Here is an 18,522-nt window from a genome sequence, read left to right as displayed (position 1 = left end):
AGGGCATGACCATTTGGGGGGGGGTCTCAACTGGAAACTTGGGATATTTACTTAGATCCCTCTTCTTGGCAGGACTGAAACCTCTGCTTCATTCTTTATAATCCCAGTCACTGTTTTCTGCTGGGTTTCTTGGAGTCTTGTTCTTTGCCTGCATCATTTAAGAATCAGCCAACAACTTAAAGGGAATTTATATGAAGGTTTTGAGGTTCCTTTTATGCCGTTCCTTCCTCCTGGGGATGTTCCACTATAGTTCAGCCATTTTGACAACTTTGTACTCTGACTTCTTGTCTTCACCATGTACTAAGAATACCACATTCTGCTTGAACTCTAGTCCTTGGTACCACAGTTTGGTGTATACACTCAGGAAAAAAGACAGAATAATGTGAAGCTAACCTTGTGCTTAACTTCTCTCAAGAATCATAGGCTACCAAGTCCTACCTGCTTTGCTAACTCTTCAATGCCTTCAAAGATATGTTTTACATGTTTCCCCAGTTTTCATCATTGCTTTCAGTGGGAAGGTTAGTCGGATGGAAGTTAATTCATTGTGCTTGCAACCAAAAGTTTACCAAACGGTTGTTTTAAAGTTCGAACAGGGAAATGTTTTTCTAGTCTAAACTCATAGTTCTTTATCAATAGAATTCCTTCCAAATCTTAATGAAAGTTCTGATATTTTTCTTCCATGCAGTTTTATGATTAGCCATATCCAAAGTTCTGTGCCAGATTTAATTCTCAAGTCTGGTTTAATTCTTTGCATCTTAACCTCCATGCCTCTCTTTTAATTTAATGGTGACTACCATCAGGTTTGGGTGAGAAAGTCATACTCTTAACTGGACTTTTTCTCCCAAAAGATTAGTCTTAATTGTCCTGTGTTGATCAAAATTTTTCCTAGTTATATATCTACAGGTTAGGGTCTGGTGAAAGTCCACTTTTCCAGTCATTTGCAGCCCCAAAGTTTCTGGAATTTCTCTATTTTATTTCTATTTACATACAACCATTTTTTTTGTCCATCCTCATCTCTTTGATCTCATACTTTGCCAAACAGTCAGTACCAACAATATACAGCTCTAACGTTCTGTTTTCAAAACTTTTCCCCTGGAGTTACAGACTGCATACACTTTATCCGCCTCCCAAATTACTACAGTGATAGCTGTTTTTTAACCAAATGCTTTGACATTGCAAAGCAATGATCTCTATCTTTCCAGCATCTGAAATCAGTTGCTTCACCACTCACTGACCAACCACTAAGTCACTGCCATGTATTTACAATATTTTGTTACAAAAAATCATGTATTAATTATGCAACCCTAGATAATGTAACAGACAAAGACTAAACTGTTATGAAACACTGGAAGTACATTCCTTGAAGAAGTAAGGTCCACCTAGTGGTGACAGAGAGGTGTGATGGGGGAGACGTCCTTCCTTACAGGGGGATTCAATGACCCATGCTGGCTGAGGAGGAGCCATCTTCAGTCATGTGTTCCAAGTTTATGCTGAGAATCCCCACCAAATAGTTAAAGAACTTTAACCAGCTGTGTCCTGCTTGAAGGCAAGAGAACAAAAGAGGGAAAAAAAGACAAAACCAGAGGAGACAAACCGTAAGAGACTCTTAATCATAGGAAACAAACTGAGGGTTGCTGGAGGGAAGGGAGGTGGAGAGATGGGATTACTGGGTGATGGACACAGGGGAAGTTATGTGTTGTAGTGAACACTGGTTACTATATAAGGTCCGTACCCCTGAAACAAATAATACATTATATGTTAATTAATTGCATTTATTTATTTATGTACTTATTTATTTTAAAGATTTTATTTATTTATTTGACGCAGAAAGAGAGCACAGGAAGGGGGAGGCAGGCAGAGGGCAAAGCAGGGAGCCCGATGCAGGACTCAATCCCAGGACCCTGGGATCATGACCTGAGCGGAAGGCAGTCGCTTAGTGACTCAGCCACCCATGTGCCCCAATTAGTTAACTTTAAATTAAAAGAGAGGGACAGAGCAAAGAACATGAAATAGGTAGTTGAAAGAAGAAAATATAAATACTTAACCAGTTACAGCCTGTGACATAATTATTCTATGGGTTACACCTGTGGTTCTCATACTGTTGAAACCTCACGAGCAGCATCAACATTCCCTAGGAACTAAATGGAAATTTTCATTTTGTATCCTAATCCTACTGAGTCAGAAACATTGGGAGTGGGGCCCAGCACTGTGATTAATGAACCCTCTGGGTGATTCTAATGCAGGCTAGGATTTGAGTACCACTGGGTTTCAGGACATCAACATAGGACTAAGAAGTGGATGTGGTGATTGATAAAGATAGTGGTTCTCTCCTTTCCCAGAGAGAATAAACACAGTTATATGGCAGCTGTGAAACTTTAATCGTGAATGTGGGCTGTACTATAATGGACAATAAAGACTGGCTTCTTCAGCCTTCATTCCAACCTTCCAACATAGGTTGGGGTTCTGGAGCTGGGAACTACAGTGATGGTTTCCTTGATTCACCGAACAGCTCTTGATGCTCTGTTTTCTTCTGATGGCAATGGCAGAAGTTCTCTTGGTGGTCCAGCTTTCCAGTGTGATTTGGGAGATCATTCTTGGATGCCCAAATTAGAGCCTATTTCATCTGCTCTACCAGCCACTTTGTGGAATACAATAAATCCTTTTTCTGCTTAAACTTGCAAGAGTGTATTAAGTTTTCTGAAACTGATTTTGAATGATAACAGTAGGTGACCTGTTTTTTTCTCTCTGGAAGCTTTTAGCACATTTTCTGTATCTTTTTTTGTTCTAAAATTTTGTAACAATTTGTTCTAAGTGTGGATCTATTTTGATTCATCTGTTTAGGCATTCAGTAAATTTTTTCTGTATAGAGAACTAAATCTTTGAGTCCCGGGAAATTTTTCTATATTACTAGATTGCTGATTTCCTCCCCTCTCTTTGCTTTTTAGATCTCTTCCAATTCTTTTCTCTCACCCTTTCATCTTCTCTATTTTTCTCCACGTTCTTAGAGTTCTTAAACTTTATCCTTAATTCCTTCTATTGAATTAATTTTTCAGCCATCGCATTTTTAATTTCTAACTTTTCTCCCTTTGCCATACTGTTCTTATTTTTTTGGGATACAATTTTTCTTGAATCGTTCCAAAGTTTCTCCCCCTCTTCACTTTTATGACTGACAAAGTCATATATATTTAAGGTATATAATGTGATGTTTTGCTATACATACACATTGTAAAATGATTAGCACAAACTTATTAACATATCCATCACATCATACAATAAACTTTTCTTTCTTTTTTTGATATATACCCTCTCGGCAATTTCAAGTATACAAAAATTATCAACTATAGTCACCGTGCTGTACATTAGGTCTCCAGGACTTGTTCATATAATTAGAAATTTGTACCCTATGACATTTTTACCCCAATTCTTTCACCCTGATAACTGCTATCTTGCTCTCTGTTACTATGAACTGACTTTTTGACTTTCCACATATAAGTGAGATCATGCAATATTTGTCTTTCCATATCTAGTTTATTTCACTTAGAATAATGTTCTCCAAGATCATCCATGGTGTACAAATAGCAGGATTTCTGTATTTTTTTATGCAAAATAATATTCCATTTTCAGAGGTGCTCATTCACTATGTTCTCACTTTCCCCAATGGGAGAAATTGTGGATTAAACAGATCTCTCTTGGCCCTGAGCTGCGCTCTCCCTTGGGAGAGGGATGTCACAGGTAAAATGAAGCTGTTCTTCCTACCCTCTTCAAGAGACACAACACATTCTTGGATTTTTTGCTTCAACGTCTTATCTGGACTCGTGGACTCCTACCAAAGTACTCTGATCTGTGCGTGGTTGTCAAAAATCAGCATTATGTGGGTGAATGACAATAGAAAACTGCTATTCTGCCATTTCACTGATCCTAAAGATTCTAATTAGAGGCTTATTTTGTTGTTTTTAAAGTTTCTTTCCATTCTTTGAAGTAACTCTGTTTCCTTCCATGTTATGTACAATATTTTTAAATCAGTACAACTCTTCTTAACATGAGCTTTCTTCATGTATACGATAATCCTTGATTTGTGTTCTTATTTGAAAGTAGTAAGTAAATTATAAGTCAAGTGAATCTGAGTGGGGCCCATTGAGGGGAAGACCTCACCTTAAGGGCCACTAGCTCTTTTGCTGAAAGAATCATAAATACTAAGATGCCAAAATTTTGCTCCAGGGCCATCCAGTTTCTTCAGGGGGAATGAAAACATATTTAACTTTTTCATCTTGAAGAGATACTTGACTATTTTATTTTTCTTCATCCTGTAGCTTTCATATAGAACGACACTGTGCAATATAGGAGCTATTAGCCGCACATGGCTACCGAACACCTGCTTTGTAGCTCCTCTGATTTGAGATGCACAGAAGGGTAAAATACCCAACAGTTTGTAAAGATAAGAGTTCAATAAAAAGGAAAATATCTCAAAAATTGTTAGGTTTTTATCTTTATTCCATGTTGAAGTAATATTTTAGATATGTTGGGTTAATTAAAATACATCAACATTAATTTCACTGTTTCTTTTTATTTTTTTAATTTGTCTTTGATAATATTCAAAATCGTAACTTTGGCTCAAAGTGTATTTCCACTATTCAGCCCTTACAGAGAGTTTTCAATGATCTTTCTTCAGTTCTGTATCTTCTGCTCTTCATAGTACTCATACCTAGCTTTCTGAAATATCAAGTGTCTCTGAGGTTCTTTAAGTGTGCTCGTTTCCCAGCTCAGCTGTAATAACTCCTTCCAAGTATCCTTGAGTACTTAGCTTTTTTTCCTGCCTGGCTCCAGTCAGTTAATTCCTCCATTTGATCTTTGTTTTCTAAAAATTTTTGAGATCTCACATGTGCTGACGCCCTTCTTCCCATTATCTTTATAATTTGTGGTTTACACTGTTAAATTTCTTTAATATTACTTTCATGTAGATTCATGAGAGGAATCTTCGTGGTTTGAACATACTCTTTGACACAATACATTATTTCACCCTAGAGAACATTCTCTAGATCATATACCTGGGTATGCCCTTAGTATTGCTTGGCACCGAGCACTAAAAACAGTAGAGATTCAGTTTCTAATGAATCTCATACTTGTAAAAGAAAGAAACGATACAGTTAAATGGAAAGTGATGAATACTATTTCCTTATGATGGAGACTATATCATTAAATTACAATTGTAATTGACCAAAAACTGCTTAATTAAAGAAAAAAAGAAAATTATGAAAAAAAAACATTGGGTAGCTATAGAGACTTGTAAAGAAGACTGCAGAAGCAAGCTTGGGAAACTGGTGGGAACAAACAGAGGCTGGGCATGCAGAACCATAGCCTGAGGCATGCCACGTAACCAGCCAGGTGAGGACACTGCTATGACCCCACTGAGCACTGTATGACACAGCCTACGCCAGCACAGAATGGTGCTTGTGGCAATTCTGCCACTCAGAATTGACTGCTGTTTTTGCCAAACAAATTCTTCCTTGACTGCTTTTTTTGCAACTACTAGCTTCTGAGTCAAAGTCCCTGGAGAGGGCACCTGATTATGAGAGCCCAAGTCATTTGCCAGTAGAGAGTTGGAAAGCAAGTTCTCTGGCATTTTCTGTGAGTGTAATAGGAAGCTCTGTCTTTTTCTGTGAGTGTAATAGGAAGCTCTGTCTTCCCTTAAGATTTGTATAGTAGGGAATTCCTCAAACAGGAAACAGGTTGAGATCGGAGGCATCCAAAAGAAGTGACACAGAAACTTCAGACTAGATGACATTTCAGAGAACATATCCAATATTCAGAACCAACATTCAGTATAACTTACAGAAATGTGAATGTTTAGATACCTTTAGAAATATATTCTTCTAAGTTTAGTAGTTGCAAAATAAACAAATGGGCTTTGAGATCTACAACACTGTCACACAATTAGTGAAAAGATAAAAAATCTGAAGGTTTATAAGGAAGAGTTGATACCAGTTGGTTCAGCTTCTTACTTAATGCAGAAGTCCTTCTGTAAGACCCATTCCAACATTTACAGTATTGGGGGAGCTCATTGAAATAGGATTTCATTTCAATTCTAAAATACTAGAAGTGGAATATTAGAAATTTCCTCCTTATATAAGATGAAAATTTCCTTCTTATAACATCCACCCATGAGACCTAGATCTGATAACTCTAGTTACTCAGAACAGAGTAGAGTAGTTAAAGGTTTTATTTTAACTACTGGGGTCAGACCAATATTTGATCCTGGCCTTGTTTCTTAGTAACTGAGTGACCTCTTTAATTCTTGTTTTCTACATCTGAAAAATGAGGATTATAACAGCATCTACCCTAAAGAGTTATTATAAAGTCTAAGGAGATAATTTAGTGCTTAAATCAGTAGCCAGCACATAGTGAACATTCAAAAAATGTGGGTGATGATAATGATTGATTGATTAATAACAACAGCCCTTCTGAAATTGTATCAGCTGCCATGGAAATTTAGAATGATATTGGAGAAAAATAGTTGTAATTCTGATTTTACCACTGACTGATTCCTTAACCTAAAAGAAGTCACTTAATATTTGGATTAAGTTTTCTTAATAAGATCCCTTTCAGCTCTAAATTTCTGAAACTCTATATGCACTATGTCATCTGTTTTTATTACTAAACATTACCAGTATCATCAACTATACCTCATGTATCTTGATCAACAGATGTACCATAGCCTCTATCACCTTTCCTCAGCAATGCTTGTCAGTGTTCAGCCAATTATTTTATTAGTAGGTTTCTTTCTTCTACAAAATTCTTATCCATATTTTAAAAATTCAAAACAGAGCATAAGACCATACATATGAAATATAGCAGTATAAAGCATTAACTCTCTGTGAAAAGAAAGTAATCTTACAGAAGCAAAATTTGACAATTGGCATTGTAATGTTTCATCTTTTTTTTTTTTTTAAGATTTTATGTATTCATTTGAGAGAGAGAGAAAGAGGGAGTGCGGGGTGTGGTGGTAAGAGCAGAGTGGGAGGGGGAGGGAGAAAGAATCTGAAACGGACTCCACACTGAGCATTAGACCCTGATACTGGACTCCATCCCACAACTCTGAGATCATGACCCAAGCCAAAACTGAGAGTGGGAGGATTAACCTACTGAGCCACCCAGGCACCCCCATTATGTTTTAAATAAAGGTCTTAGATTCCTTGATATATATACATATATATTTTATATATAGTCTATATGTTTGATCCCACTCATCTATAAACTCCATGAAGACAAGATAAATATCAACTTTGTTCACCACTGTACCCTGGTATTTAGCAGAGTATACATGCATGTACACACACACACACACACACACACATATGATGAATTGAAAACTTGCAGCATTTGGGCAACCCTAACTCTACCTCTAAGCAAAGACTGGCATTTTCCTTTTCAAGTGTTGACCTTATTTTTGGGGAGTGGTGTTATTTCGAATTTTGAAAGGCAGTTCAAAAAATATGGTGCTATATATCTTGCTAAATTAATTTAATCCAACCTTTACAGCCATTACCAAACCTTTGAGAAGTCAATGTTGCATACTCTTCCTATTACCAAGAGTTGGGAAATGTTGACTTAGAACTGGGTATAAGTAGCCAGAAATTGCTCTTGTAGAATACCCCCTAATTTTGTTTTGGAGAGAAACTAAGTGTGGATGAGGACACTGAGAAAGAGAGATATTTTGGACTGCAGGGCCATCATTACGCAGATAATACTGAGCTTTATTCAGCCATACATCTCCCTTTCCTCTAGCCCAGATGGTGAAATGACTCATCGATTCCACTGGCCAGAAAAACAAGGGAGATAGAAGAGGAGCTGTTATAATCCAGATAAAAATGGATGATGCTTCAGAAGCAAGGGGAAAATATTTCTAGGCAGCGATGATGGTACATTGATAGTACTTGTTAATACTTTACATTCCTTTTCAGATTCACAGCATGAGTTTCATATTGCTTCTAGGATTCCTTGGTAGTTCTGACCAGGAATTCTTTTTATATTCATCACGTATGTAAGTTGCAAACATTTTTGACTTTCAAACAACTTACTTTACTAATTTCTTTTTTTAAAGCCTAGCCATCAACCTTCAAATGTGTGACTTTATTACTTTCCTTGAAAATCATCTTTAAAATTTTATGTGGAACATATTCTAGTTGAAGATGTGGTTAAGATGAAAGTGTAATTCTTTTGCTAAATAACTGGGGAAAGTGACTACTGGATAGGTAGAATAATGAGGTAAATAATTATGGAATCTGATAGATAAAAATGAGGAGTGAATGATGAAGAAGGTGTTGGTGTATGCTTGCTTTTTTGGTTGCTATTATAGGAGATGATGCTGAGTCTGTCTGTAGGAGTTTTTAGATATATCATCACAGAAAATCTTGAATTTTTCTCCCAAGATCTGAAAAAAAAAATAATTGATTTCTAGGAAATCAGACTCGTCTTTCACTAGAAATTCAGCTTCTAATGGAAGAGAAAGTAAAAATAACTAAGTAGGATTTGTTCTGTACTATTAATGGCATAATTGTATCTCTGAATCTGACTTCCTATTCCATTTGGTCCCAAATCCATTAACCTGAGCCTCCTTAACTAGTTTCAATCATATTACTCCTCAATCCTAAAACATTCCATTGCTATATATTCCCTGGAACACTAGGTAAAATCTTTCACTTGTGCACTTAGGAGCAGTGCTACACAGCTGAGCCTACTTTCCTGTTGTTATTTTGCGAGTACAATTTCATGTTCTATGCTAGATAAGCTAAACCTTAAAAAAAAAAAAAGATTTACTTATTTGAGAGGGGAGGGGCAGAGGCAGAGAAAATCTCAAGCAGACTCCCTGCTGAGCATCTCAGGGCTCAATCCCATCACCCTAAGATCACCTGAGCTGAAATCAAGAATTGAATGCTCAACAGACTGACCATGACCCAGGTGCTTCCAAACTAAACTTTTTCATAAAACATACAAAGTTTCATGATTCTATAAACAACATAGCTGACACTGCTGTACTATTGTGGGCGTCTCCTGTTTTGTCTGCCTGACATCTATTTCTCCTTCTTCTAATAATAATATCTCTTTTTTATTGGGGAAGAACCACCCCTCATTGTATACAAACTTGGTGGGTTCCTCAGTCAAGATGTTCATCCCAGCTCTGGTCAAGGAGTGGACACACTACTCAAGGTAAACCAGTCAGATTTTGGAATTTGAATCTCAAGCAACATAAGAATAAAACACAGTTTGAGCTGATTCATTAAGATAATAGTGTCTATTAAAGATTGTCTATTATCTCCCACTTTCTAGACACCCAAAGCTGTTATTCCACATCTTTTCCAACACAAACTTATTCAGCTTCTCTGTAATTCTATCAGTTAAACCTTTATCCACCTAATAAATTCCCTATCTGCTTAAGTTAGAGACAATTTCTATTGCTTGTAAATAAAGAATACATGATGGACCCAATGATAGGCAGAATAATGGGCTCCTCAAAGATGTCCATGTCCTAATCCCTAGAGCTTGTGAATATGTTATTTTACATGGCAAGGAGGAATTAAGTTGCAGATGAAATTAGGATTCAACTGACTTTAAGATGAAGAGATTCTCCCAGTGAAACTAATGTAACAACACAGTACTTAAAATGGGATGAGGGAAGCAGAAGAGCCCAAAAGAGAGAGAATGCATCTTGAGAAAGACATGACCCACTATTGTTGACTTTAAAGATGGAAGGGGACTATGAGCTAGTGAATGTGGGTAGCCTCTAAAAAAGTTGGAAAAGATAATAAAATGGATTTTTCCCTAGAGCCTTCAGAAAAACACAGCCCTGCTGACATCTCCATTTTAGTCTAGAATTATATTGGACTTCTGACCTTCAAAATTGTAAGATAATAAATATGCATGGTTTTAAAGCACTTAATCTTGTGGTAATTTATTACAGTAGCAGTAGGAAACTAATAAAGACTGATAAAATATGTATATATAAAACCTATATATCTTTCAAGGCAAATAATGCTTTCTCCATGAAGTCTTTTATTTTAAATTATTTTCTAGGTGTGAAATGTCTCAAACATCTGTACGAATTGAGAGAAATTTATCATGAATATACATCTTTACCACCCAGTTTTGCCAAATTATAAAATTTTCAATATTTGCTTGGTATTTTTGGAAACAAATAAAATGTAACAAAATCCCTAAATGTATCTCTTAAACTGAATGTAACATTCCTGTGTATACTTTTCTTAATTTTATTTATATCTAAGCAATGTAACTTTTTCGCATTTTCACCTCTACAAACCTGTCAGTTGATCATTCAGCAACTTACTTCTTTTCACTGGAAGTTGTATTTTTTACTTTTATTCATGATGAAATATATAAAACTAATTTTTTTTTTAAATTTTGATATCTGGGGCACCTGTGTGGCTCAGCCAATTAAGCATCTGCCTGCACCTCAGGTCTTGATCCCAGGGACTGGAATCGAGCCCAACACTGGGCTCCCTACTCAGAGGGGAGTCTGCTTCTCCTTCTCCTTCTCACTCTTTGTGCTCTCTCTCTCTTTCTCTGTGTCTCTCCAATAAATAAATAAATCTTTAAAAAAAAAGGTATATGATAGTATATAAGCTAAATAGCAGTAACAAACACCCTCGAAATAGAGTGTCTTGGGCCCCTGGGTGGCTCAGTAGGTTAAGGGTCTGCCTTTGAACAGGAATGATCTCAGGGTCCTGGGAATGAGCACTGCATTGGGCTTCCTGCTCAGCAAGGAGTCTGCTTCTCCTTCTGCCCCTCCCCCTGCTTGCGCTCTCTCTTAAGCTCTCAAATAAACAAAATCTTAATGAATAAATAAATAGGCTTACAGCTAAGTAAAAGTATAATTTTTTTCTCACATGATGATCCAGAGGTGGGATACAGGCTATTCTCACCTCTTCAACATGTGATTTCCATCTGTGGGATGAAGACAGCCCTATTCTAGCTCTTCCCCTCTTCCCAGACAACTAAGTTGGTAAGGATAAGAGTAAGGTAGTTCCATCAGTTTTTTGGTATAACTAGGAAATGACATACATTGCATCCGCTCATATCCCATCGCCAGAACTTAACCACAAGTTCACACTCAACTGTAAAGAAGCTAGATAATGTGACCTCAAGCTCAGCAGAAAAAGGCCCAGCAATAATTTGGAAGTTTTGTTTCTAAAAACAGGAGAAATCTCAACATTCTCCTTTCATTAAAGGAGAATGAATATACCTAGAATATACCTAGTAGAAAGGAAATCAAGGAGAAAGGGAACATGAATCCAATCAACTGACAGAACCCAGTTGCCACTGATAAAGCACTCTTCCCATCAACAGCAGAATACACATTGTTTTGAAGTGCACAAACATTTACCCAGAAAATCATATCTTGGCTCATAAAGCAACATGAACAACTGTAAAAGAGTGGAAGTCATGCAAAATACATCCTCTAGCCATAATGGAATTAAACTAGAAATCCATAAAAGAAAAAATGACAGGAAGATCTTTGAACATCTGGAATTTAAAATACACTTCTAAATTCATCAAAGAATGATTCTCAAGGGGGATAAAAAAATATTAAACTAAATGAAAATACAATGTAGCAAAATCTGTGAGATACCACTAAAACAGTACTTAGAGGAAAATTAATAGTATCAAATACTTATATAAGGAAAAATTTCAAATAATCAAAGCCTCCTCCTCAAAAAACTAGAAAAAGAACAAAATACTCAAAGCAAGTATGAGGAAATAAATCGTAACATAAGACAATCACATTAAGACAAGAAACGAGTGACATTGAAAGTTTAATTATCTGTAAGATATAATATTGTCTATAAGACAATAGAGAAAAATCAATGAAAATTAAAGCTACCTCTTTAAAAAGATTAATAAAATCGATTAATCGCTACCAAGACTGACAAAGAAAAATAGAAGACATGAATTACCAATATCAGGAACTCAAGAGAAGAGATACAGACTTTGTGGAAATTAAAAGATAATAGAAGATCACTACCAAAAAACCTCCACACATGTAAATTTAATAACTTGATAAAATGGACAATTTCTTAAACTAAAAGATGAGATATATAATGAACAGTACTATAACTACTAAAAAAATTGAATTAATAGTTTAAATAATCTCCCCCCCACAACCAAAACCTCCATGTCAGATGGTTTTAATGGCCAAAGCTGGAATAATTTAAAAAAAAAAAAAAAGCAGGGGCCTGGCGGGGTTCCGGAGCGAGAAGGGTCTGCGCTGGTGGCCGGGGACTGTAGGCATCTTTGAAGCACTGCCAACATGTCTGATGTTCAAGAAGCCACTAAGCAGCTTATGGATGTGAACCTTCATGAGAACTGGAGAGCTATACAAGTGACAGAAAGTGGTCCCAGAAGTGAGTCTGAGCACCTCCAAGTTACTATTGGAGCCACTGTACCTACTGGTTTTGAGCAAACAGCTGCAGATGAAGTGAGAGAGAAATTGGGGTCATCATGCAAAATCAGCGGAGACCGGGGCAAGATATATTTTGACATTTCAGTGGAAAGTCTGGCTCAGGTTCATTGTCTGAGATCAGTTGATAACTTATTTGTGGTTGTTAAGGAGTTTAAAGATTACCAGTTCAAAGAAACAAAGGAAGAAGTTCTCAAGGATTTTGAAGAACTGGCTGGGAAGCTTCCATGGTCAGACCCTTTAAAAGTATGGAAAATTAACACCAGTTTCAAGGAAAAAAAAAAACAAAGCGCAAAAAGATAAATCAGAATTCAGGTAGAGAAAAGGTTGATAATGGACAAGGAGACAAAGCAGATGAGAAAGAGGATAAAAAAGGATTCACTAATAATACCTTAGATTCCCATATCTTAGACTATTATGAAAATCCAGCCATCAAAGAAGAGATATCAACATTAGTAGGTGATGATTTGGCATCTTCCAAAGACGAGAAGGATGAAAAAGAAGAAACTCATCCTAAAGTGCTGAAGTTTAGAGTCACATGCAACCGGGCTGGAGAGAAACACTGCTTTTCCTCAAATGAGGCTGCAAGAGATTTTGGGGGTGCTGTTCAAGATTACTTTAAGTGGAAGGCTGACATGACCAACTTTGATGTGGAGGTTCTTTTGAACATCCATGATAATGAAATTGTTGTGGGTATTGCATTGACAGAAGAGAGTCTCCACCGAAGAAATATCACACATTTTGGACCTACAACTCTTAGATCTACTCTTGCCTATGGGATGCTTAGGCTCTGTGCTCCTCAACCTACTGATATAATAGTTGATCCGATGTGTGGAACGGGAGCAATACCAATAGAGGGGGCTACTGAATGGTCTAACTGTTATCATATTGCTGGTGATAATAATCCGTTGGCTGTGAATAGAGCAGCAAATAACATCTCATCTTTATTGACCAAGAGCCAAATTAAAGAAGGCAAAGTGTCCTGGAGCTTGCCCATAGATGCTGTTCAGTGGGATATCTGCAATCTGCCATTGAGAACTGGCTCTGTGGACATTATTGTGACAGACATGCCATTTGGAAAAAGGATGGGCTCCAAAAAAAGAAACTGGAACCTTTATCCAGCTTGCCTACGGGAGATGAGCCGTGTCTGTAAACCAGGGACAGGCCGAGCTGCACTACTTACTCAAGACAAGAAATGCTTTACCAAGGCATTATCTGGAATGGGACATGTTTGGCGGAAGGTACATACTGTCTGGGTGAACATAGGGGGTCTTCATGCAGCAGTTTATCTTCTGAAACGTACACCTCAAGCTTTTGTTCATCCTTCAGAACAAGATGGGGAAAGAACTCCTTGGTGATGCAAAGAATGAAGATGGTTAATGGTATTTGTGCCTCCCAACACTGGGAATGTCAGCATGAAGAACTTGGTTTGAAAGAAAAATAGTGTTAATAAAATTGCAGTTTGCAGTTTAAACTGGTCAAAAAAAAAAAGCAGTATTGTTTATAGTTCAGAGTATAAAATAAATATCTGAGCTCATATTGAAATAATAAATGATTAAATAAAGTAGTAAGTGGGAGAGAATAGACAAATCTGTGCAGAAGAATTCCAAACAATTTCTGATGAAATTTGGAAGTCCAGGGTTCATGAGTGGAATGGCTAAGAAAGAATTCTTGAGACAATTTTGGTGCAAAAGAGGTGTTTTTGTTATAGTACGGAGATAGGACCCATGGGCAGAAAGACCTGCACCTGTAGGGTGAGGCGAGGCTCATTATATATTTTCAGTTTTGTGGAGGGAGGAGTGGTAGAGATAGTATAGCTTTCTAAGGAACTTCTGTATGCTGAAAGCAGGGTCTTACAGCACCATGAAGATTTAGCTATCATCAGGATAAGGTTGCCTTTAGTCTTTAATGAAACAGAAACATTAAAGCATTAAGACAGTCATGAACTCCTTGAAGAATGTCATGTTCTGCATGTCTCAGGTATCTATCAGTGGGTTGTAAGTTGTAAGGAGATTTAATTTAAATGACTTTTTTTTTTTAACCTTTGTTCTCCTCATCAATTTATGTAGATGTTCCACCCTCAATGATGGGTAACATAACTCCCCACTCTTTAGGTGTAGCTTATGCACAGTGACTTCCTCTTAAAGAGTACTCCACAGAAAGTGGGGAATAAGGTGTAACTTTACAATGGAGAAACCTGACAAACACTAACTCACACTGATAATCAAGCTCAACATCAATATTCATAGATCATTTGCTGATAGTATGCACCCTTGATACAATGTTATGAAAATAACACTTTGCTTGTGTGGTCTTCCTCCAAAAAGCCTGTAACCCCAGTCCTATGAATAAAATAGAAGAGAAAGAAGGAAGGAAGGAAGGAAGGAAGGAAGGAAGGAAGGAAGGGAGGAAGGAAGGAGAAAGAAAGAAAAATAGAAGACAATAATAGTGGGGCATCCTATAAAATATCTGACTAGTACTCTTCAAAATTGTTGAGGTCATCCAAAACAAGTAAAATCTGAGAAACTGCGCAGCTCAGAGGACCCTAAGAAAATATACAACAAAATGTTATGTTGTACCCTGGATGTGATCTTAGAATAGAAAAGGGACATTAGGTAAAAACTAAAAGCATCTGAATAAACAATGGGCTTCAGTTAATAATAACATATCAATGCTGGCTCACTGTCAGAAATGTACCATACTAATGTAAGATGTTAATAATAGGGAAAACTTGGTATGGGGTGTATAGAACGCTCTGTGCCATCTTCTCAAGTTTTCTGTAAATCTAAAATTGTTCTAAAACATGAAGTCTATTTAAAGAAAAAGATAAAAAATAGAGGGGAAGAAGATCAAAATCACTAGAAAATGTGGGAAAGATAGAAACAGACAACTCTCAAAGAGGATATAAAAATTTCCCTTAATTATATGAAAAGCTGTTCAATTCCACTCATGTTTAGAGAAATGCAAATTAAAACATTTCTTATTTTGTCTTCTCAGAACATTTTTTCTCTTCTGGAGACTATGGCCCCTTTTGTTAAAAAAAGTGTTCTTCTACCCAGCTGCATCCCTGTGGTTCTAGTTTAAACTATCATAACCACTAGAAACATAGTAAGCACTCAGTCATTGTTGGCTAACAAACTGTTATCTGACTTGTAGCAGAATCCACACTTGAGAAAATTTCTATTCATGGTTGGCTTGAAACTGAAACATGGCCCTCCTCCTAGGGCTGGGAGATTGGAAAGAGGTTAATAGTCACTAGAACGATCATAATGGAGGCAGCAATGCTGGCAGAAGAGTTATACAAATACTAGGACATACTCTCTTATACATATAATATGTTGGAATGCTATATTGGATCAAGCCCAGGATATGTGATATGCAACTGCATGGTGAGGCACCTGCCACTGCTCTCCTTTTCCTGTTCCCATGATTGATACCTATCACATTGGCCACCACCGTGAAAAGTTCAGACTGGTATTTGATTTATAGGCCAGCCATTGGGAAAATCTACTAAAGACTTCCTCCCAACCCTCCTTCCTCTCTACCTCTGTCTCTGCCCTCTCTCACATACAATTTGTTCACCATAAACTTAAGACATATTTGGGGAAGAATATTTCACTTCAAAGGATGCTTGGGCCACATTCATCTCTGTCCTAGGCCCTGAGAAGATGCTTATTGGTAGGTTTCACAGAATTCAGCCATCTACCTGGCGGTGGGTGCAGAAGTCCAACTCACAACATCATCCCAGTTCCTTTTTTCTTAGTGAATTATGGTTTCTCACTTTGCTTATAGGCATCTTTTTGATTTCTAATATTCTAGCTATGGTGGCTTAGTCTTAGATTCCAGCATAGAAATCTCTTGATAGATCAGCTTTTGCAAGTAGTCTCAAGGAAAGGCCACTAATAACAGTCAATTTCTAGAAGGCCTGTGACACTGATTAAACCTAAGCCACCCAGGAGACTGAGGGAGATATCAGAATGCGAATTTATTAACTTCAGATGAAAAATAATTGTCATAGAAAATAGAAGACCCACAGTCGGAATGAAGAACTTATTCTCCCTCTGTAGTCAAGGTACATGTGATTAAAAGGTTGCCTGGTGAACACAGGAATTTAAACAAGAGTCAGTAGATCAGTCAAATGTTTGTTATTATCAGGGCAGATGTGTCCATGTCTCCATAGACATAGTTTTACCAAGGGACTCAAAATATGATGCCTAAAACTCCCTCTCATCAAGAACCTGTTGGGATGGATACCACCAACAATATTCCCTATAACTTTCCTTTGTGTCTGCTGTGAGGAACCTCAAACTACCCTCTCAGGCTCTCCTTGTCTAGGTTTCCTTGGCTGATCTGTCGGGTATATACGTAAATATCACCTTTACATTATAGCTCTGAAGGCCCAGAAAATTGTCTCTTTTGCAGAAGGATCTGCCCACCAAAGATAGGGTAATTACGCTCATTTTGCAATTTTTCTCATGAGGCAATCTATTTCCTTCATTTTCTAAGTTCTTGAGGGCCACTTCTATATATAGCTCTCAATACGCACCACATCCAGCTTCTGACAAGCACAGCACTTTCAATTTGTTGCCATATGGAGAAAAACTTTTAAGAAACTGATGGAAAATAGCCTTAAAATTTTATCTTTATATCATGAAATGCATTAGACAGGTGCAAAAATGTTGAGTTGCCAAGTTTAATTACAAAAGATATGTATGTTAAGTAAAGCAGACATTTGTTCCTAGTCTAGATGGCATTAAATCCTTTGGAACATTCCTCATGTATTTTTGCGGTTTAACTGATTTTAAATATTAGAAACATTTTTATCTTAATAAGTGTATAGTAGTGATTAGCATTAGATAAAGTTAAATTTGTTTCTAGAATGAGTGAACAATGTCCTAAAAACCTTTTGTGAAAATCATGGCCTGTATTTTAGTGAAAGACCCAAACACATTAGGAGTATAAAAGAAACTTTATTATCAACTAAAAACTATTTGGATGATATTGTCTGCATATCATTTTTCTTAAAGTCTCATGTAAGAGGGCCAAATCTCAATTATTTTTCAATTAAGCAAAGCTTAAAATTATGAAGTGCCATCAATTCATTTGTAATTTATATTTTGACTATTAGCCAAGTTAACTTCATTTCTTACATGGCTTTTATTTAGAACATTTTTCTAAAAGCTTACAATATATTAGTTGTACAATATAGCTTGTCTGCTGGAAGGGTCCTGGAAAGGAAGACATCCTTCTATCTTGTTTTTTGGTTCACACAGACCAAAATTCTGACTCTGCAGCCTGGAGAAAAACTATGCTTTGGGGTCCACATAGTAACTGGCTGTATATTTAAGCCAGTAACTCCTGGACAGTCACTCTGAGGGTCCCTGGGTAGGGAAGATGGTCTTGGTGGTTGGTGGTGGTGGGATAACTGGTGTTAGTCTCTTTATACCATTCTTCTTGCAAGTTTGGCTGTGGGTCTAGTTCTCCAGCCTTAAAACAATTCTGTAGCCCACAAACAAGAAACTTCCATTCTGTTTAATCCTCAGTGTCTTTAAGAAACTTCCATTCTGTTTAATCCTCAGAGTCAGAGTCTGTAGTTACAAGTAAGAACTCTTGACTAAAATGTACAACTGTAGATATAGACCTGGAATTTCAGGGGTTCTGACATGAAAATAGGTTGTTTGAAAATGAAGTTAGCATAGAAGAAAGAATGGCTGAGAGATCAAGAGTTAGATACCGGCTGAGGTTTGGTGAGTGCCTGGATCCAGACCTTTTTTGAAGCTGCTATGAATAGATGTGTAAGCCAATAAATACAATCTTTTTTTTTTTTCTTTTCTTTTCTTTCTTTTTTTTTTTTTTTTTACAAACAACATTTTGGGTTGGATTATCTGTCATTGCACTTGAAGGCATTCTGATTAATGTAGGTTCTTGGTTAATATCTATGTCTGTATATTTGTGGAGTGTCAAAGAATTTGTTGGTGTTTTAAAACCACAATGGTCACATGGGTGGTAAGTGACAGAGTTGTGATTCAAACCTGGGGAGTCTGAATCTTACC

At 36.9% G+C, this 18,522-nt stretch overlaps 1 pseudogene; it reads left to right on the top strand.

Moving 5' to 3' along the window:
• The first annotated feature begins 12,264 nt into the window (after positions 1-12,264).
• Positions 12,265-13,839, top strand: LOC116859693 (annotated as a pseudogene).
• Positions 13,840-18,522: the final 4,683 nt, after the last annotated feature.

Source organism: Lontra canadensis, unplaced genomic scaffold, assembly GCF_010015895.1.
Source record: "Lontra canadensis isolate GAN:19392208 unplaced genomic scaffold, GSC_riverotter_1.0 scaffold4, whole genome shotgun sequence".
NCBI classification, from domain to species: Eukaryota; Metazoa; Chordata; class Mammalia; order Carnivora; family Mustelidae; genus Lontra; species Lontra canadensis.
This window is presented reverse-complemented; position numbering and strand designations above follow the sequence as displayed.